Source organism: Pseudorca crassidens, chromosome 7 (assembly GCF_039906515.1).
Source record: "Pseudorca crassidens isolate mPseCra1 chromosome 7, mPseCra1.hap1, whole genome shotgun sequence".
NCBI lineage: Eukaryota > Metazoa > Chordata > Mammalia > Artiodactyla > Delphinidae > Pseudorca > Pseudorca crassidens.
This window is the reverse complement of record NC_090302.1, coordinates 57,930,443-57,952,040: the sequence shown is the minus strand read 5'-3', so window position 1 is coordinate 57,952,040 and position 21,598 is coordinate 57,930,443.

Genomic DNA, 21,598 nt, shown 5'->3' with positions numbered 1-21,598 from the left:
CTCTCTCTCCTTTCTGCCTTCTTCCTCATTACTGACAATCAGTCTTTCCAACAACTGGCTAGGCTCCTGTCTGAATACAGATACCCAGATGAATACCACTGTATTATAAAGATTGAGTATTTGGTGCCGGATTTAAATACACCCTGGTGGGGGATAGCAGCTTGACCAATTGTCCCCTTTTCATCTGTCACTTGTGGGACAGGAGCAGAGAACTTTCTCAGCGCCCCCAAACTTTGCATAACTCTGATCTGGTCTAACTTCCACACAGATAAGGAACCTAGGACTCAAGAGAAAAGCTGGGGCAAGACCCTATGGACCATTCATTATTCATTAGTCTATTCAGTAAATATTCACTGAATATCGAGAATGTACAAAATATACACTGCTGTGGTTTCACTCTCATTTGAAGGCTTTTTCCCACTTCACCATAAGTCCCACTACTCCTTTATAACAAATCTTCGCATACTGAAAAATGAAGGGGTCACGGCACTGAGTTCTCCCTCTATTAAACCACAGACTGTACATGTAGACAGTAGAAGAGGATCAGGTAGACTAGCCTTTCCTTCTGCAATCTACAGGAGCCACTTTTGGTGCATGAATAAAGGAGTGAGTCCTTTCCCCAACCTTCTTGTGAATAGTTTCTATAGTCCACAGTTCGTGGATTTTTCTGTAGGCAAGGCGGGGGCGGGGGGCGGCGCAAACTCATGACTGAAGAAGAGACAGAAAAAGTCCATGAGAAAAAATTATGATATATCATGAAAACTTTGGGGAAAAACAAGTTCCTTGAATTTTAGCTACTGAAATCTTTGATGACAATATTTTAAAAGCTCTGGTATTGTCTAGGATCCTAGGAAACGACCCTTTGGCAGTTCTTTAATTTGGAGTTTTCCTGTTAATCCACATGCCATAGACTTGGCAGAGTAGTCCATGGAGCCATAAAACAATAATCCTCAAACAATGCTGTGAAAGATTATGTCATCATGAGAACATGGGGTTTGGCCAAATGTACGTTACTCAAACAGCACTTACACTTTCTTATAATAAAATAGCCTCTGCACTCTTTGGTGTATATTTGTCCAATTCTCCCACTGAAGGTCCCCAGAGGCTCCTTTTATTTGTGGAGTGATTGCTACAGAATGGAGGCAGGGTTCAGAGGCCTCACTCGGTCTCCTCTGTGAGGATTAGAACTATTTTCTCATCTACCTCTAGTCTCTGTGCAGACACTATATGAATTACTTTCTCTGTATTATTTAAATTTCACTGCAATGACCGCTTATTAGAAGCAACAATAAAGTTACTTTCATTTTAAAAAGTATACATATACGTGTACGTGTGCATATGTAGACATATATACATAGGTATATATGTATATTTATCTACCTTTGAGGATATAAAAGGTAAATAAATATTGCAATTCATTTTTGTATTGCTTTGCGCTTAGCTATACAAATTTTAATACTTATAATAAACATTCTGAGCATATTGATGCTAGATGCCTTGCTAATTGCTTAATCACAGTAACGCTGTAAGGCAAATACTATTATTATTCCCATTTTACGTATAAGGAGATTAAAGCTAAGAACATTAAATAACATATCCAAACTGATGCAATTAGTAAGTGTCAGGGCCTGAGAATTAATGAAACCCAGGCCTTTCTAACTCCAGACCCCAGTTCTTAATAATTGAGCTACACTTTCTCTCTTGGAAGGACAGAGATGTGGGTAGGAAGAGAGGACAGACCTGTTCTATGAGGGTATACCAGGAAGCAATCAGAACATACACTTCTTGAACAGGACATCCTATTCTCCACTACCCCCCACCCCCCAACAAATGGGCTTTGGATTTGAGAAACTTATCCAGCTTGCTTGCATGAAAGTAACCCATTTTTACAGTTATTTGGTGCTCTTTTTAACTTGGAGAAGGGGGTATTGGGTGGGGAGGCTCTCTGCTTGTGTTTAAACAGTACCATACATAATAAGATAAAATATGACGGTGAGGAATGTCATGTTGGGGGGTACAAATGGATCTATTTTCCCAGCTAACTGGATGTTCATCTGATACATTCCATCATACCAGAGAATGGCCTGAAAATAGCAATAGAGAGACCCTGACATTGTCGACCTCCAAACAGCAGATTTCTAACTAATAATTTAAAAAATTAAACCAAGTCAGACCTTTTCATTTGCAAAACAGCAGTATTCTAACTTTAATAACTGTAAGTACCAGGTACAGTTGAATGAATGAATGAAAAAATGAATGAATAAGCAAATTCTACATTATCATACTTTCTACTAGTCTTGCTACGGCCTTAGTCACCACTCTGATAACCAGGTCCTCGTCTTGTTCCAGAGTCTGCATTTTTTCCTTTTACTCCAGTTTTACATTATGGTAACAATGCAGGAGGACAGAAGAAAGCATACATCACACAAACTTCACTCTGGCTGTACCCTAAGCAAGTAAACTATACTTGGGTCATGAACAAAGTTTGGAATTAAAAATAAAAGAAGGAGTTAATGTGATTGACAGGACTGTCCCTTACATATAATTAAAAATTGGGGGACAAAAAATTATTTCAGAACTCAGAGCAACTACATTGCAAAAACCTTCCTCCCTGGAGTCTACCGTATTCTACACTTTGCTCAAACAAGTTCTTTATTTTTAGGCCCATGAATTCTCAGGGTTTATAATTATTTTCAAACATGAACTCTTACTGAATAATCTGCCTGAAGAAGAACATTCTGGAACATATAAAAAAGGATCCTAAACTATCAACCCTCATGAAATTTTAAATTTTCCTCTGGATGTTTTTTAAACCATATTTCACAAAGATAAGAAAAAGGAATATTTGTTCAGTGAAACTTCAGGCAGGAAAAGATGAACTCTTAGATTAAGCCAATTGCCCATAGGCAGTTTCTCTTGGCTTTTTTTTTTTTTTTTTTTTTTTAAGGATTTAGAAAGTGTTTCCTCTTCTCATCAAGTGATTTTGGCACTTTTGATTTGTATTACTTTTGGAAAGAGCAAAGTTAGTTAATTAAAATCATAAACCTAGATGAGTTGGGTTAGGTTTCCACTCGGCTAATAGCACTGATGTCACAGCATTTTAGACTATATAATAGTGTAGAAGTCACTATTTTACCTTCTTTGAAATACTCTCAATTGCTTTCTCGTGAGGAGCTCAAATAAAATTTTTGTTTTTGTTTTCTAAATGGTAAAGAAGTGTTCATGCCAATAAGAAAAGTAATCGTGTTTCTGGATATGTAAACGTGAAATCTATAAAACAAATGTTTTGATAAAATATGTCTTTTTGGCACTGATTTATTTGGCAATCAAAAGTGTTTTCCTGAGGAACAAAAGTTTTGTGGAACCCTCTGTATCCTAAAACTGACTGATTACAGAAACTAAGTTGCAGAGCCAAGAATGAGAATTTATTTCTGTCTCCAAATCAGAAGACGCTTAGCTTTATATACCCTCATTGAAGTTGTCTTCCTGTGTGTAGTTGCATTACCCACTATTCCTACTCCTTTGTCAATAATTCACACTCACAAAACAGTCAAGTTTCTGTTGGATCTAAAATACCGACATTTTGGCTAGTGGAATCAAAACAAGGTCAAACCAATTTCATTGTCTTTATGTACCTGAGTCTTCAGATTTTAGTGAATTTGATGGACCTGGTCCAAAAATATTTGTAAGCTGTAAAAGGCTACATTTCATTTTCCCCACCTTCAAACTAGGAGCAACACAGGGAAAGTGTTAATAATAATTACAACCAAATCTCTGAAAAATAAAAACCTTTTTCCCTTCTTTCAATCTAGAAGAGGAAGCCTCCAGGAATGATAACCTGGAGATAAAAAAAAAAAGGGGACATTTTAAAATTCATTGAGGCAAATAATGAAAGTAACACTTCAGGAATCCTGGACTTGCATGGTAGTTCTGTCTTTTAAGTGTGTGATGATTCTCCCAAGCCTCAGTGTCTTTATTTGAAAAATAGGTCTATAATGCTTCTCCTATGTATCTCACAGGATTGTTATATTGCAGTGGTTATTTTGCATAAAAGTGTTTTATAAATATTTAAGTACCAAGCCATTTTATTATTATCACTCTTTTTAGATGATTTTTGTTGGTGACTTTAGTTGATGTGTTGTTTCGAATGACAGCCTCCTAGGAGAATCATCTGTTTTCATTGGGATTCCAGAGACAACAGTCAATGCTATTCAAGTAATCTTTGTTATACAAGCAGGTCTGCATAGAACACTAGGTAATTAATAGTCCCTATTTTTTGATCCTGACAAACTGAATGATCAAAGCATTCTAAACAGTCAATAAACCTGACTCTTTTTAAAGATATCAACTATTTTATTACTTTTCTCTGGAGTGACTGCCCAAATCAGGAAGGGGCAGGGGCAGATATGCCAACAAAACCAAGAAGACATTCTCAGGTTAAATCATTCAAAGCAAAATTGTTATAATGCTAGGAGATTGCAAGTACACTTTATAAAATTATACATCCACCTACTTGTTACTGCAGTTCTATATAATGGTAACAATTTAGGAAGGTAAAAGATGGTGGATGGATGGATGGATGGATGGATGGAAGGACAGGGGACAGATGGGTAGATAGATGGATGAATAGATAACTATTGTATACAGATTTATGAAATTAAAAATATAATACATGCTTCCAGTAGGGATTTAACAATGCAGTCAAGTAGGAGAAAGAAAAATTTACTCTTAATTCCATACCTACAGATAATGAATGTAAATGTTTTAACACATATTGATATTCTTCATAGTATTTTCCTATGCATAGTTTTTTGTTTGTTTTACATAATTGAATTATACTTATATTAGTTTTTAAATCAGCTTAATGGTTAGGATATGATTATACTTATCCTAACTTAAAGGTTAGGATATTATTACATGATTAAAATGAATAAATTTTAAGTATACAATTTGATAATTTTTGACAAATATATACTCCCATGTAACAACTTCCCTATCAAGATACAGAGCATTTATATCACTCCAAAATAGTCCCTTGTTCTCCTCTGCAGTGAATACCTCTTAACCCATGCCTCAGGCTACCACTGATCTGCTTTTTGTTACCATAGATTAGTTTTACCTATTCTAGAAATTCATATATGGAAACATAGAGTATATAATTTTTGTGTCTGGCTTTTATTCACTCAAAAATAGTATTTTTGAGATTTATTCATGTATAGTCAGTTTCTTCTTTTTATTTTTGTTTATCCACCACAATTTTGTTTATCCACTTACATTCCAAGGAACATTTGGATTGTTTTCAGTTTTTGGTATTAAGAATAAAGCTATTATGAACATTCATATTGTACATATAATATACATATTGTATATATCTTAATAGAGATGTTACATAGAAGTATATATTCATCAAAAATCATCAAATTATCAAATGCTTTGTTTATTTAATATAAAATGAGAGTAATATTTTAATTTTTTCCAAAAATATCATTTTAAATGTCTGCCCAATTTTTATTTTGTGGATATACCATAATTTATATAAACATCCTCTATATTTGTATATTTAAATTGTTTCTAATTGTTTTCTTTTATAAATAATAATGCAAGGAACATCCTTGCTTTTTCTCTACTTTGGGTGTCAGCAAAGTTTTTCAGAGCAGTTCAAACTCAAGCTGACACACAAAAAAAATTAAAGAAAATGCTCAATAATGTTCTTTTTATTCTTTGATTTATAATATACATGAAAACACAAGACACCCTACCAGTATAATTAAAAATGCGTTCTAAATTCTAAATGCTTTCTAAAGAATTTCCTCTCTTCTTGCCTTTTTTCCTAAGAACTTCTGAAGAATGTGTGCTTCACATTATTTTCCCCCATTTTCAATTGACAATCGCCTTGATGAATAGAGGAAGCGACAAGCATCTCAACTCTCTTTGGATTAATTGTTAATTGTAAGGAAAGAAACTGTTCAATAAGGCCAAATGTGCAGGTGTTGAGCATTGTTTGTTGTTGTTTTTTTTAAAGCTTGGGAAATGTGTTTTTGCAACATGGCAGTCAAGCCTGCATAAAGAAGCAAAATATAGAATAACAGAACAAAAAAGAAAATCCTTTTTGGAGCCAAAAAATAATCAAAACAAAGCATCAAAGGTAGAGGCTATAGTGAGAGAACTGCTGGGGACTGAAGTATCTAAAATACACCTGTGTTTGTGCTAATTGAAAAACTCATATTCACAACCTTCGCAGTCCTTAAACAAGCAATATACTTAATGTTTCTGTTCTAAATGTTCTCCCAATATTATTTTAGTGAGAAAGAGAATACTGGGTCCATTTCTACACTTTATCTTAAAAAACAAGGCATATTCAAGGTTTTTTAAAAATTTAACTCATGCAGGTAGGTAATTTCTCCAATGTATCCCTCTGCTTTCTATACCAAAACATGGATTCTTAAAATATCCCAGTTCCCTCAATTCTTCTATGCAATTCTTATGATTGTACTCAAATATTCCTGATAATTGTGTATTTGCATATCTTGTCTTTCTCTCTGGGATTTTATATCATATCATGGATTTTGTCTATCCAATCCACATTTCTCTTCTTTTGGACTTTCAGGGGACTGTTTCTCACTGATATCAGGTATGTGAGTCTGGTGCAGCTGCCACTCTCCATGTCTACTTCTATGGACTGAATGTTTTGTGTCCCAACAAAATTTGTATGTTAAAGTCTAATCCTCAATGTGATGGTGTTTAGAAGTGAGGCCTGGAGGAGGTAATTAGGTCATGAGGGTGGAGCTCTCATGAATTGGATTAGTGGCCCTATAAGAAGTAACAGGAGAGAAATGATCTCTCTCTCCACTAGGTGAGGATACAGTAAGAACACAGCTGTCCATAAGCCAGAAGACGGCCCTTGCTGGAACCCAATGATGCTAGTACCCTAATCTTGAACCTTCAGGCCTCAGCATGTAGAAATAAATTTCTGTTATTTAAGCCACCTAGTCTATGTTTTTTGTTTGTTTGTTCGGTTGGTTGGATGTTTATGTTGCTGTTGTTATAGCAGTCCAGGCAGACTAAGACACATATTTAGCCAATAGTAGAGGGGGAGTTCATAAGACCCAAGATAGGTAACTGTAGTTACCTACACACCTATCTATGATGATTGGTCTAAAGTGATAGCACTTCACCCAAACCAAGCCAGATCCCTTGCCTATGACTTTTTTTTTTTTTTTAATGTAAGCCTGATTCCAGGAGTTGATCAGCAGTCTCATACTGATTCACAAGAGCTGATTGCTAAATTTGCAGGAACTTTGTAAGCCAATCAATAAACAGCTGATAGCTTGAACTCTACTGTGATGGGAGTATTCACACTATGGAATCTAGAAAGTGCCTAATCAATATACACCACATTAACAAAATGAAGGATGAAATCATATGATTATATCAACAAATTCAGAAAAAGAATTTGACAAAATTCAACAAATACCTTTTCATGATAAAACTTTCAAGAAGTTACGAAAACTACTTCAAAATAATACAGACAATACGTAACAAGGCCACAGCTGACATCCTGCTCAATAGTGAAAAGCTGAAAGCTTTTCCTTTAAGATCATAAATAATACAATGATGCCTACTTTCACCACTTTTATTCACTGTAGTGTCGAAACTCCTAGCCAGAGCAATTTGACAAGAAAAAGAAATAGAAGGTAACCAAATCAGAAAGAAAAGTAAAATTGTCTCTGTTTGCAGATGACATAATATTATATATAAGAAAACCCTCAAGATGCCACCAAAAAACTGTTAGAACTTTAGAACTAATAAAAGAATTGAGTAAGTTTGCAGAACACAAAATCAATACATAAGGGAGATGCAAGAGGGAAGAGATATGGGGACATAGGCATATGTATAACTGATCCACTTTGTTATAAAGCAGAAACTAACACACCATTGTAAAGCAATTATACTCCAATAAAGATGTTTTAAAAAAATCAATACCTAAAAATCAGTTTCATTTGTATATACCAGAAATGAACTATCAAAAAGAAAAGTTAAAAAAAACAATCCCACTTACAATAACACCAAAATGAATAAAACACTTAGGAAAAATTTAACCAAGGCGGTAAAAGACCTGTACACTGAAAACTATAAAACATTGATGAAAGAAGACAAATAAATGGAAAGATATTCTGTGTTCATGGTTGGAAAAATTAATATTGTTTAAATGTCCACAATACCCAAAGTGATGTACAAATTCAGTGTAATCCCTGTCAAAATTCCAATGGCATTTTTACAGAAATAGAACAAACAATCCTAAGATTTGTATGGAACCATAAAAGACCACAAATAGCCAAAGAAGAAAGAAGAACAAAGTAGGAGGCAGCATACTCCCTGATTTCAAAGCTGTATTTCAAAACTATATTATAAAGCTATTAATCAAAACAGTATGGTATTAGCATAAAAAGAGACACATAGTCAGTGGAACAGAATAGAGAGCCCAGAAATGAATCCACAAACATAAGGTCCATTAATTTTAAACAAAGGAGCCAAGAATATAAAATGGGGAAAGGCTAGTCTCTTCCGTAAATGGTGTTGTGAAAACAAGATAACCACATGCAAAAGAATGAACCTAGACTACTCTCTCACATCATACATGAAAATCAAGTCAAAATGGGTTAAACACTTGAACATAATACCTGAAATTATAAAATGCCTAGAAGAAAACATAGGGGGTAAATTCCATGACACTGTTCTTGGCAATGATGTTTTGAATTTGATACCAGAAGCAAAGTCAACAAAAGCACAAATAAACTAGAGACACTACATCAAAATAAAAAGCTTCTGCACAGTTGAGGAAACCATCAGCAAAATGAAAAGGCAACCTATTAAAATATATATCCAATAAGGGTTTAACAAACAAAATATACAAGGAACACATACAATTCATTAGCAAAAAATACATAACCCAATTAAAAATGGCAATAGACCTGAAGAGACATTTTTCCAAAGAAAAATGGCCAACAGATACATGAAAAGGAGCTCAACATCACTAATCATAAGAGGAAGGCAAACCAAAACCATAATGAGATATCATCTCACACCTGTTAGGATGCCTGTTATCAAAAAGACAAGCAATAACAAATGCTGGTGAGGATGTGGAGAAAAGGTAACACCTGTGCACTTTTGAAGAGCATGCAAAGTTGTGTAGCCACTATGGAAACCAGTATATAAGTTCCTCAAGAAATTAAAAATAGAACTACCATATGATCCAACAATCCTACTTCAAGATATATCCACAAGAAATAAATTCTAAAATCCTATCTTTAAGAGAGATCTGTACCCCATGTTCACTGTAGCATTATTTACAACAGCCAAGATATGGAAACAACCTAAGGGTCTGTCAATGAATAAATGGATAAAGAAAATGTGATATATATGTCACATATATATATATATATATGAAATATATACAATGGAATATTACTCAGCCTTCAAAAAGAAATTCTGCCTTTTACAACAACATGAATGAACCTGGAGGGCATTATGGTAAGTGAAATAAACCAGAGAAAGACAAATACAGCATGATTTCACTTATAAGTGGGATCTAAAAACAAACAAACAAAAAAAATGCAAATTAAAAAAAAAACACACCTCATAGAAACAAAGTAGAATGGTACTGCCATGGAGTAGGGAATGGGGAAATAGAAAGAGGCTGATCAAAGGGTACAAACTTTCAGTTATAATATGAATAAGGTCTGTAGATCTAATGTATAACATGGTGACTATAGTTGATAATACTGTATTATATAATTGAAATTTGCTAAGTAGAACTTAAGTGCTCTCACCAAAAAAACAGTAAATATGTGAGGTGACAAATGTACTAATTAACTCAATTATGGGAATCCTTTCACAATGTATACATACATCAAATCATAATGTTGTAAACTTTAAATATAGTATATATTTATCAACTACACTTCAATGAAACTGGGAGAAAAAAGAAATTCAAAAGTATTACAAATTAGGTTTTTGCTTTTTTTTCTTAATTGCATGGAGTTTCTTTACCTATTACTATCATGAGTTAGATATAAAAGGGCAAGGACAATATCCTGTATTTATCATTTTTCTACCTAGAAGGTATTCTATAGGTGTCTAACAAATCCTTGTTGAGTCACATCATCAGGCTTTGATCATCATGACAGTATTATAATGAGATGTGGTGGTGTCAAGATGGGAACCAAGAGTTAGGATGTTGGGTTTTTGAGAACTAAGATTTCACTTCTATAGTATAGCACTGAGTATTCAGGCTTTGGAACAAGAGAGAACTCAATTCAAATCCTACTTCTGGCCCTCAAAATCTTACTTGGACATGTTGCTCAAGCTTGCCTTTAGGATGGTTGTGAGTGACAATATTTGGTAGAGAGGCATAACCTTTCCCAAAAAGGGAATTTCCTCTCCGCTTATCGCCATGTGTTTCCCAGAATCCATGGAATGCCTTGATATACATTTTTTTAATTCTAAAATTCTTGGCAATGATTTCTAGACCACACTGTCTGCTGATAAATATTTTGTGTTTGTGTAGCAGTTTTTACTTTATGAATAATTTTCCCCACTCCTTATTGCATTTGATCAGATTCTGGAATTGTATACTATGTCTAACTGACATGGCTTTCATCTCAAGGTATATGACAGGGAAGAGTAGGTCCAATTTGAACATTAACTTGGTGACTAATTTGTAAATTTTGAAAGGTCCTGTTTACTGTTACCAGCAACATCTTTTGTGGATAACATACCTTATAAAGTTTCCATGGATTATGAACCCATCACCATATATGTGATTACATAGCCTAGCAAGGTGGCAAGGAAGCCAACTCATCCCTATAACTATAGACAGATAGATAGATAGATAGATAGATGATAGATAGATAGATAGATAAACAGAAAGATAGATAGAAGCTTAGATGCAGAAGAAAATCTCTTCTTTGACAAATGTCACAGTCAAGTCAGTTTGGGGATTCTGGTACCTTAATTTAGTTATAGACCAGGGCATAAGACTTAATTGTCATTTTCCAATTCAATAATCATTTATAGAGCACATTTCTAAATTAGAAGACAGAGGGATCTATATTTGGATCTCTAAAGCAAATCTTTGCCTTTCAAGAATATAACCTGAATTTTTTTGTCAGTTGAATCAAAATATTTTGAACTAACACTACAACTTGATAATTATCCAATGATTTTTCTTTCAGAAATTTATTGGTTGCCTCATGAAATTATAACAAAACACTTAAAAAAAATATCTTCCCTGGCTACTCGTTATCAACCTTCCAGGTATGATCATTATAAACCTCCCTGACCTGGACTCCATCTGTATTGCTGATCCAAGTGTCAATATGAGAACAAAATGAAACAGCCAAAAGAAGGAAAATATCATTTATACAACGAACTTAACAATAATAATAATAAAAAAAGATCAGGATGTAAACTTTAAAATACCACCATTGATTATAACACCAAGCTGAAAGAGGTGGCGTCACCAGTGCTTTGATAGTGTCAGTAGCTGTGAGAGACCAGAGCGAGAGATTCCAGAGAGTTCCTGGTTGTTTCCTGCCAGCATTGCCTCAAGGCCTAGTGAGGTTTATCTATGCTCCCTTCATCAGACCTTTTTCAATTGTAAATGAACCCCAACTGAAGCTAGTTTAAGGAAAAACAAAAGTAAGCATGACATCTACTGGCTTTTACACTAAGAAGTTAAAAGATCCAAGGTCTGACTAAATGTAGAGGGTCAAATATTATTCCTAGGCCTGGGGTTCTTTCCATTTCTTGCCTCTCAGGATCTTGGCTTCTTCTCAGGTAGTCTCTGCCCACATAGTGACCCCAAGTAGCATTCGTCCAACCATGATGGTCAAGGGCACAAATGTCTGACCAGGCCTACATCATGTGCCTACCCCAGGAACCAAGAAGTAAGACCATCCCACCCAGACCCCATGACCTGGGGGTAGGTTCTTTTTCTCAAGCAAAGATCAGCATTTTTATTAAAAGTGGGGGGAAAGGATTTTAAGATATCAGGTGTCCATGGCTGCTTTTTGGTGTAACCCTGAGTAGGCAGTGTGGATTTAAAGCTTTATGCATTAGAGTCAGACAGATCTATATCCATATGCCAGCTCTGCCACTCCCTAGATATACAGTCTCAGGCAAGTTGCTTAATCTCTTGTATGTGTATATATAAAATGGGAACCTTAACTGTACTTAGCTCATAGAATTTCTATGAGGATAACATGAGATTACATAAGGATACAAAGTATACTACCAGGCAAATAGTAAACAACCACTTAATAAGTATTTGAAGCAGGTGATATAACTTGAACGGATAGAAAGTCTAAAGACATATGAATTTTATCCCTGAACAGACAATGGTGCCGTTTTTAATCACTGATAAGAAGGTAGAAGCAAAATCCAAACTAAACTCTTCTAGTGGTGGTAAACATCCCATGGGTTTACTAAGGTGATTCCCAAGCTTTTCTTAAGGATTCTCTTCACTACATTAAAGAATCTCTCTGTGGTCCTGGAACTTCAGGGGGTTAACCACTATTTAGCTTCTGCATTCTTATTACAAGTATATGAATGATTTTGAATAAATATTTTGAAATATTAAGATTATTTCACAGCTTGCAATTACTCCTTTGTACCTGTACATATTTTGATGGGAAAGAAGGGGGGAAATACAGAACCTACATAAAAGATTCAAGTAAAATCTAATACAAAACAGGAATTGCTAACACAGCACAGAGATGCCCAAACTGCATGGATAAGTGATTTTGAAAACCATCAAACAGACATTCCACAAGATCAACCAAAATGCAGTGTGCATGAGATTAATGAGTGATTTTAGTCCAATAATCATTAAAATGCCTAAGAGAAAGGGTTTCTCTTCTTCTGGCATCTATTCTTTATTGGAGGATATCATTATATATATAAATGTCATCTTGCCTTTAACTGCCTAGTTTAGCTATAAACACTTAAAAAGAGATTCTTGCCAGAGGAGAAATCTGGCCTCAGCTTGGAGTCACTTGGGGTCAATGACAAGATGAAGGTACAACAAGTAAACTACTAAAACAGAAGGTAAGGAGCCTCTAATCCAAAAAGATTCATTTACGTTTCTCCCTTCCTTCCTTCCTTCCTTCCTTAATCCCTCCCTTCCTTCCTTCCTTCTTTCCTCCCTTCCTTCCTTCCTTCTTTCCTCCCTTCCTTCCTTCCTTCTTTCCTCCCTTCCTTCTGCCCTTCCTCCCTTCCTTCCTCCCTTCCTTCCTTTTATCTCTTAAGTACAAGTAATATGTGCACATTTTGTCACAAACATTTAAATAATATTTTTACAAGCAAAAAACAACAATTTAATAATATCCTGAAGTCATGTGCCATGCAATTACACAAACCCTGATGTTAGGGACTGAATTTGCATTATTGATTACAATGATTTTCTGTGTCAACTCTGCACCAAAACACCTAAGTGAAAAATCTAATTGACTCTCTGCGTAGTATCACAACCAACAGCCACATACTTGCATACTTAAATGTATTTTTAAAAATACTTCATGGATGAGATGTAGACATTGCTCATATGGATTTCAAGTGGAGTTATTTGTCAGTACAACTAAAATTGAGTACTTCTCCCTAGAAGTAGGACCTTGGTGAATAATAAAGAACTAGTCTAAAGTAATTTCCATTTTTAAGATACCTACCCTGAATACTGAAGAATATCTATGATCTTTTTAAAGCACATGGGTTTTGGTATCAAACAGATGTGGGTTCAGCCTCAGATTTGACATTTAATAAACATGACTTTGGAAAGTTACTTAATATATTTAAGTTCCAATTTTTTCATCTATACAATGAGTATAACAAAAATACCTTCCTCAAAAATTGGCTGTGGGGCTCAATATCAAAAAAAACAAACAACCTAATCAAAAAATGGGCAGAAGACCTAAATGGACATTTCTCCAAAGAAGACAAACAGATGGGCAACAGGCACATGAAAAGATGCTTAACATCAGAAATTATTAGAGAAATGCAAATCAAAACTACAATGAGGTACCACCTCTCACCTGTCAGAATGGCCATCATTAAAAAGTCTACATTAATAAATGCTGGAGAGGGCATGGAGAAAAGGGAACTCTCCTACACTGCTGGTGGGAATGTAAATTGGTACAGGTACTGTGGAGAACAATATGGAGGTTCCTTAAAAAACTAAAAGTAGAATTACCATATGATCCAGCAATCCCACTTCTGGGCATATACCTGGACAAAACTATAATTCAGAAAGATACATTTACCCCCTACTGTTCACTATTCACAATAGCCAAGTCATGGAAACAACCTAAATGTCCATCGATAGATGAACAGATAAAGAAGATGTGATATATATATATATATATATATATATAAAAAATGGAATACTACTCAGCCATAAAAAGAACAAAATAATGCCATTTGCAGCAACATGGATACAACTAGACATTATCATACTAAATGAAGTCAGAAAGAGAAAGACAAATACCATATGATATGACTTATATGTGGAATCTAAAATATGGCACAAATGAACTTATCTACAAAACAGAAAGAGACTCACAGACATAGAGAACAGACTTGTGCTTGCCAAGGGGAAGGCGGGTGGGGGAGGGAAGGAGTGGGAGTGTGGGACTGGAAGATATGAACTATTATATATAGTATGGATAAACAAGGTCCCACTGTATAGCACAGGGAACTATATTCAATACCCTATGATAAACCATAATGGAAAAAATTTTTAAAAGAATGTCAGAAAAATCAGTTCAAATATTGGCCGTGGGAATTAAACAGACACTACATATAAAATGCTAGCATAATAATGACAGTTAGTACACAACACATTTAGCCTTAGATACTTAGATTCTATACTTGTTTGAATTGAGTTTTACTTATTTGTTTTATTTTGTTTTTGAAAGTCTTGGACCCATGAATGATGGATTGAAAGACAGATCAAATATTTTTCTACAAAAGTCTCATAGATCATGTGTCTCTTGAGCACAGGGACGAGCTCAGTTACCACCTTAACCCCAGTGACCCTCCATGGCCTGGGACTAAATAAATAAGGTACTGGTACTAAATAAGGTACTGGTACTAAATAAATAAGGTACCTGGTACTAAATAAATAAGTTGCACTTGTCATATCCTCTTCACTTTTATTTCCCTTTTTGCATAACAGATGCAGACTTATGGGTAGGCAACACAGGCAACCTTAGGTAGAATTCAGCAATTCTCTTCATTCCCAAAAGATAATCTGCTTCACTAGACCTCGGTAAAATAATGGACGTTTTCTTTGAGATCCAGCTGAGGGACAGCAAACAGATTTATATTACATAGAATGCATTTTCTGTTGTGGGCAGGATGTACTTCATTATGAATATGCTCTATATCTAGTGAGCTTGCATGTGTGTGTGCACCTGTGTGCTTGTGTACATGCACATGTGTTGGAGAAGATGCCTTATTATGTTTCTCACACTTACACTGGCATTCATTTATCAAACATTTTAATCTGTTATGCTTTAACTAATAAGTGAGGATAATGTACTCAATTCCAGATATTGAATCAAAAAGATTATAAATTGAAATTTATAAAAGAATGTTTTGGGTAGCAACAAAGAAACACTGGTTCTGGGAAAGGAATATAGAAAGATTTTGACACACCATTTCTCATTAGATTCAGACATAGAAGCATTAGAGGTATTTATTTTGATGATTTTTAAAAATTCCTTCATCCACATTGTCAGTTCTCTATTTTCTTGCATTTCTCTTTTTAATCATCTGTGTATTCCTCTCCGATCCTGTGGCCAATTCCCCGATCTCATTTCTTATTTTCCTCCTACGTTCACTTCCTCCACTTGCTAACTTGATTTATCTTCCTTGCCTGGTTTCAGTTTCTAACCTTTTCCTTTATTTTCCTCTGACTTCCACTTATCCCCCAGCTAATCTTTTGACCTTTTTGTAATCTCTTTTTCTTTCCACATTATCTTGTTTTCAGAGTTATCCTTATCTGCTTAGCTCACGGTCAAGTTCAGGGGGAACATTCAGTCTGAAAAGTCTTTAGCCTATAAATGGATTACCAGTTGTCTCAAATGGCTTGGCTCACCCAGATACCTAGAAAAAGGCCCTTCTGTTTCTAAGGCCTTTCCAGAATAGATGGAGCCTCTACTCTCTCTTCTCTGCTCTTTCCCACTCTCCCACCTGCTCACTGTTTTGAAATCTTCAGGCAGAATTTCTAAGTAAAAGAAAGCACATTGTTCAACTCAGGTTTTCCCCGATCATTTGTTGTTTTCTCTCCATTTCCCCTCTACCCTCTGTCTTAGGGCTTTTAAAGAGCAAGGGGCAATTTGGCAGGGCACTGCTTGCGTCTTTCAGATTTAAATTGATACTCTAAAAAGCCTGGCCACCTCCAAGGCAAATGTTTCTCAAGTTTCAATTTAGGTTTCATTAGGAACCCAGCAGCCCTGTGCCAGTCTGCCTGCCCATTTAGACAAGGCCTCTCTCAGGGAATTATGCAGTTGCAAGCTGAAACATCTATATGCAAATGAGCCCTTCTGTATTTGCTATCAGCTACCACAGAAATTTTCCATTCCTTAAAAGCTATTTTTAAAAAGCAAACGGAAAACAGAAAAGAAAGAAAGAAAATCTCTTTAGCATAGACAGAAACCCTGAAGAGTGGAAGACTGACTCCCATCCTACACATTTCCACTCTCTCTCCACCTACTCGTTCAAACAGCTGCAGGAGACAGAGAATTCCTGCCCTCCCTTATCCCTCACCAGGGAAAATAGACATATCCTAAGGCAAGGTTATATTACAATTCTAAGTTATCTAAAATAAGTAACTGGTGCACAAAAGGAGTAGAGAAATTTTTTTTGAAGTGAAAAACAGAAGGAAGATCCAACTGGGTCTAAAGGTTTTGAATAAAATAAATTTTGATATGCTTAAAAAATGCAGAATTAACTCTAGTTATTTGCATGATTAAAGGGGAATGGCATTGTGGATGTTATGATTTATATATCATATAAACTTAAAGTATTTTTTTTGGAAAGCAAGGTATATTTGTGCTGTTAAAAAGAAACAGCAGGCCCAAAGTGGAGTCATCTATGCTAAGCCCCACCAAGATTTAATATTTAACCTAACTGCAGTTTCAGCCTCTCTCAGGAGTGGAATTTTAAACCAATCAGTCTGGAATTTCCTGATAAAAAACTGGTGAGGTAATCTGCCTTAAGACCCCTGGTCTTCCCCTAAAAGAAGGTAACCTGAAATAATCAACTCTCTTAACTTTCTTGTCCCACCTTCTTTCTGCCTATAAAAAAACTTCCCTTTTGTACAACTCCTTGGAACACCTTTCAGATGCTGCCCAATTCATGAACTGTTGAATAAAATCAATTACATCTTCAAATTTACACAACTGAAATTCGTGTTTTAACAGCTTTGGTGGCAGTAGTGGGATCTAAAGTGAACTTCTGATGGCATTCAGGGACAAGGAGAAATACAGGGGTGGTACCCCATGAACCCTCAGTTCACTTCACTGTCTTTCTTGCTGTTTCTGAGGGCCATAAGTTCTTCTTGGTTATGAGCCCCATTCTATTTGCATCTAGCCCCCCATCTAATTGGCTTTTCTTTACAGGACAGGGCAGCTTGAGCTAGTAGACAGTTCTGCCCGAAGCCTAACTGAGCTGGTGGATGGTTCTGCCTGGAGCCAAGCCCTTAGCTTTTCACACAGCAACTCCTGGATTTTTGAGTGGAAACCCCCAGCCCTGGATTCTGTTTCCAGATTTCACATTGGAAAACTGCTGGTGGTGGCTATAGTTCCCCATTTGTTGAGGTCTGTTGATTCAATCTTTTTTCCCAGTTCAAAGTTCCATAGTAATTGTTGGTGGTTACCAGCTGGGATCAGACCGGATTCAAGTTAAAAACCAGACAGCGTTTGAGGTTGGTCTGGGTTCGGCTTGACTTGGACCATGTCCAGGCTATAGCTAATGGGGAGCTCAGAAGTCAAAAGCCACGAAAATTAGTGGGCACAGGTAGAACATTTAAAGGCTGTTAGAACTCTTGCTGTCTCAAGAAGAAACCCAAATAGGATAAATTGTTCATGGTTGTTAGGGAACTCTTGACCAAAACCACCCGCCTTGGCCAGGCACTATGATAACCACTTGCATGAGCTGTCTTGCAACAAGAGGTCCCAATAAGGAACACGGTGCTGTCACTGAAAACTAACTGGGAGAATTCAGGAGGGGCCAAAAGGAGGGAGGAGATGCCAGTCCATAAATTCTACCAACCTAAAAAAACAAATAACATACAAGGGAACTCCCATAGCTGATTTCTCAGCAGAAACTTTACAAGCCAGAAGAGAGTGGCATGATATATTTAAAGTGATGAAAGGGAAGAACCTACCACCAAGATTATTCTACCCAGCAAGGATCTCATTCAGATTCAGTGGAGAAATCAAAAGCTTTACAGACAAGCAAAAGCTAATAGAATTCAGCACCACCAAACCAGCTCTACAACAAATGCTAAAGGAACTTCTCTAAGTGGGAAACACAAGAGAGGAAAAGGACCTAGAAAAACAAACCCAAAACAATTAAGAAAATGGTAATAGGAACATGCATATCAATAATTACCTTAAATGTGAATGGACTAAATGCTCCAACCAAAAGACAGGCTTGCTGAATGGATACAAAAACAAGACCCATATATATGCTGTCTACAAGAGACCCATGTCTGACTGAGGGACACAAACAGACTGAAAGTGAGGGGATGAAAAAAGATATTCCATGCAAATGGAAATCAAAAGAAAGCTGCAGTACTAATACTCATATAAAATAGATAAAACAGACTTTAAAATAAAGAATGTTATAAGAGACAAGGAAGGACACTACATAATGATCAAGGGATCAATCCAAGAAAAAGATATAACAGTTATAATTATATATGCACCCAACATAGGAGCACGTCAATACATAAGGCAACTGCTACCAGCTATAAAAGAGGAAATTGACAGTAACACAATAATAGTGGGGGACTTTAACACCTCAGTTACACCAATGGACAGCTCATCCAGACAGAAAATTAATAAGGAAACACAAGCTTTAAATGAAACAATAGACCAGAGAGATTTAATTGATATAGGACATTGCATGTGAAAACAGCAGATTACACTTTCTTCTCAGGCGCAGATGGAACATTCTCCATGATAGATTACATCATGGATCACAAGTCAAGCCTCGGTAAATTTAAGAAGACTGAAATCATATCAAGCATATTTTCTAACCACAACACTGAGAGTAGAAATCAATTACAGGGAAAAAAATGTAAAAACACAAACACAAGGAGGCTAAACAATATGTTACTAAATAACCAAGAGATCACTGAAGAAATCAAAGAGGAAATCAAAAACTACCTAGAGACAAATGACAACCAAAACAGGATGATCCAAAACCTATGGGATGCAGCAAGAGCAGTTCTAAGAGGGAAGTTTAAAGCAATACAATCCTACCTCAAGAAACAAGAAAAATCTCAAATAAACAATCTAACCTTACACCTAAAGGAACTAGAGAAAGAAGAACAAACAAAACCCAAAGTTTGTAGAAGGGAAGAAATCATAAAGATCACAGCAGATATAAATGAAATAGAAACAAAGAAAACAATGGCAAAGATCAATAAAAGTAAAAGCTGGTTCTTTGAGAAGATAAACAAAATTGATAAACCATTAGCCAGACTCATCAAGAAAAAGAGGGAGAGGAATCAAATCAATAAAATTAGAAATGAAAAAGGAGAAGTTACAATGGACACCAAAGAAATACAAAGCATCATAAGAGACTACTACAAGGAACTCTATGCCAATAAAATGGACAACCTGGAACAAATGGACAAATTCTTAGAAAGGTATAACCTTCCAAGACAGAACCAGGAAGAAACAGGAAATACAAACAGACCAATCACAAGTAATGAAATTGAAACTGTGATTAAAAATTTTCCAACAAACAAAAGTCCAGGACCAGATGGCTTCACAGGTGAATTCTACCAAACATTTAGAGAAGAGCTAACACCCATCCTTCTCAAACTCTTCCAAAAAATTGCAGAGCAAGGAACACTCCCAAACTTATTCCACTGATATTTTATAACTAGTGCATTTTATATTCTCATACCTGTCTTGTGTCTACAATTTTAAAACGAAGCTATGAGGTCTCTATTTGCATCTGTATGTTCATGTATGTTTATATGTGTATGTTGTAGGTGTGTGATTAATTTCTACCCTCAGATGGCATTGCTTAAATTAATTTGTAAAAGAGCTCTATTCAATTGGCTTAGAAAGAAACCAAGAACTGGTATAAATTAAGGGCTGAGTATTCTAAAATCTCTCAGAAATGTGATTGAAACTAACCTAAATGTTTTTCAGGTTCACATGATCAAGGAAAATATTTGATATTAAAGCTAGTTTAAATTCATTGGCTTAGTTAAAACAGACATGTCTTTTGAGTTGCCAACACTGAATATAAAGCAAACAACTTTTATTCTACCTGGTTTTACTAGTAAAATTCATATTATCTCTGTTGCAAAATCTGTTAGCAAAAAAATAAATTAGAATGATGCCTGATTTTTTCTAATATCTTATGAAGTTTTCATGGGTAATCTAAACACAATTGTTGGGAGTAAGTGATTTTAGATAGATGAAAATGTTATAGAGTTTATAGGTAAAATAATTATATTTTATGTTAGGTGTATAAGAAATAGCTTTCAAAATCTTTCAGGTAACTTGAAACTTTAGAGTTTTGCTAAGCTAAGCTAAGCTAAATAATGGAAATACATTGAAAATCTAGGTCATTTCCAAATAAGATGAAATAGTGAAACATTAATTACTAAATATAGGTTTATCTACTTTTGGCTTCTTATTACAAAGAAATGAAAGACATTTGGGATCTATTAGTAAACTTACCTAGCGCTTTATTGAAAGACTGTACTATGAAGAAACATATTTTCAGAAATTATGAAATGTATTCACAAATTTGCGAATCTAAAGAATGCTGGTGTAACAGACACAATTCACAATTGTTCACTTATGTTACACTAGAAATTAAGGTTTTAAGGGTTAAGAATTCTAATTAATATATGTAATTAAAATTACTAAAACTAAAAAGGGAAGCAATTCCATATGCAAGGAAATTAGGATGTGAGTTTTGGCTATAAAAATGTATAAGATGTGAAAATGCATTTTTTTCAGGGAAAAGAAAATAAATTTGTCCCAAGGTAAAAAACTGGTTATTTCAAAATGGGAGAGAAGGAAAGACAAATTAAGTAGGAAGTTGGGAAGAGAGAAAGACAGGGAAAATTCACCTTGTGTAATCAAGCTGGCTTAGAATGAACTGATATTATAGAAGTGTTTCAAGTAAGCTTTAATATCTGTAATGTACTTATATAAAACTAAAATTTTCTTTCATCTGCTAAAAGGACAAAGTTTTTCTGTAGCATTGGTCTGCTCTTGATAATAAGCTACTATAAAATGTTTCTCTTTCCCTTTTAAGTAATATCTCCCTAGAAAGCAAAGAT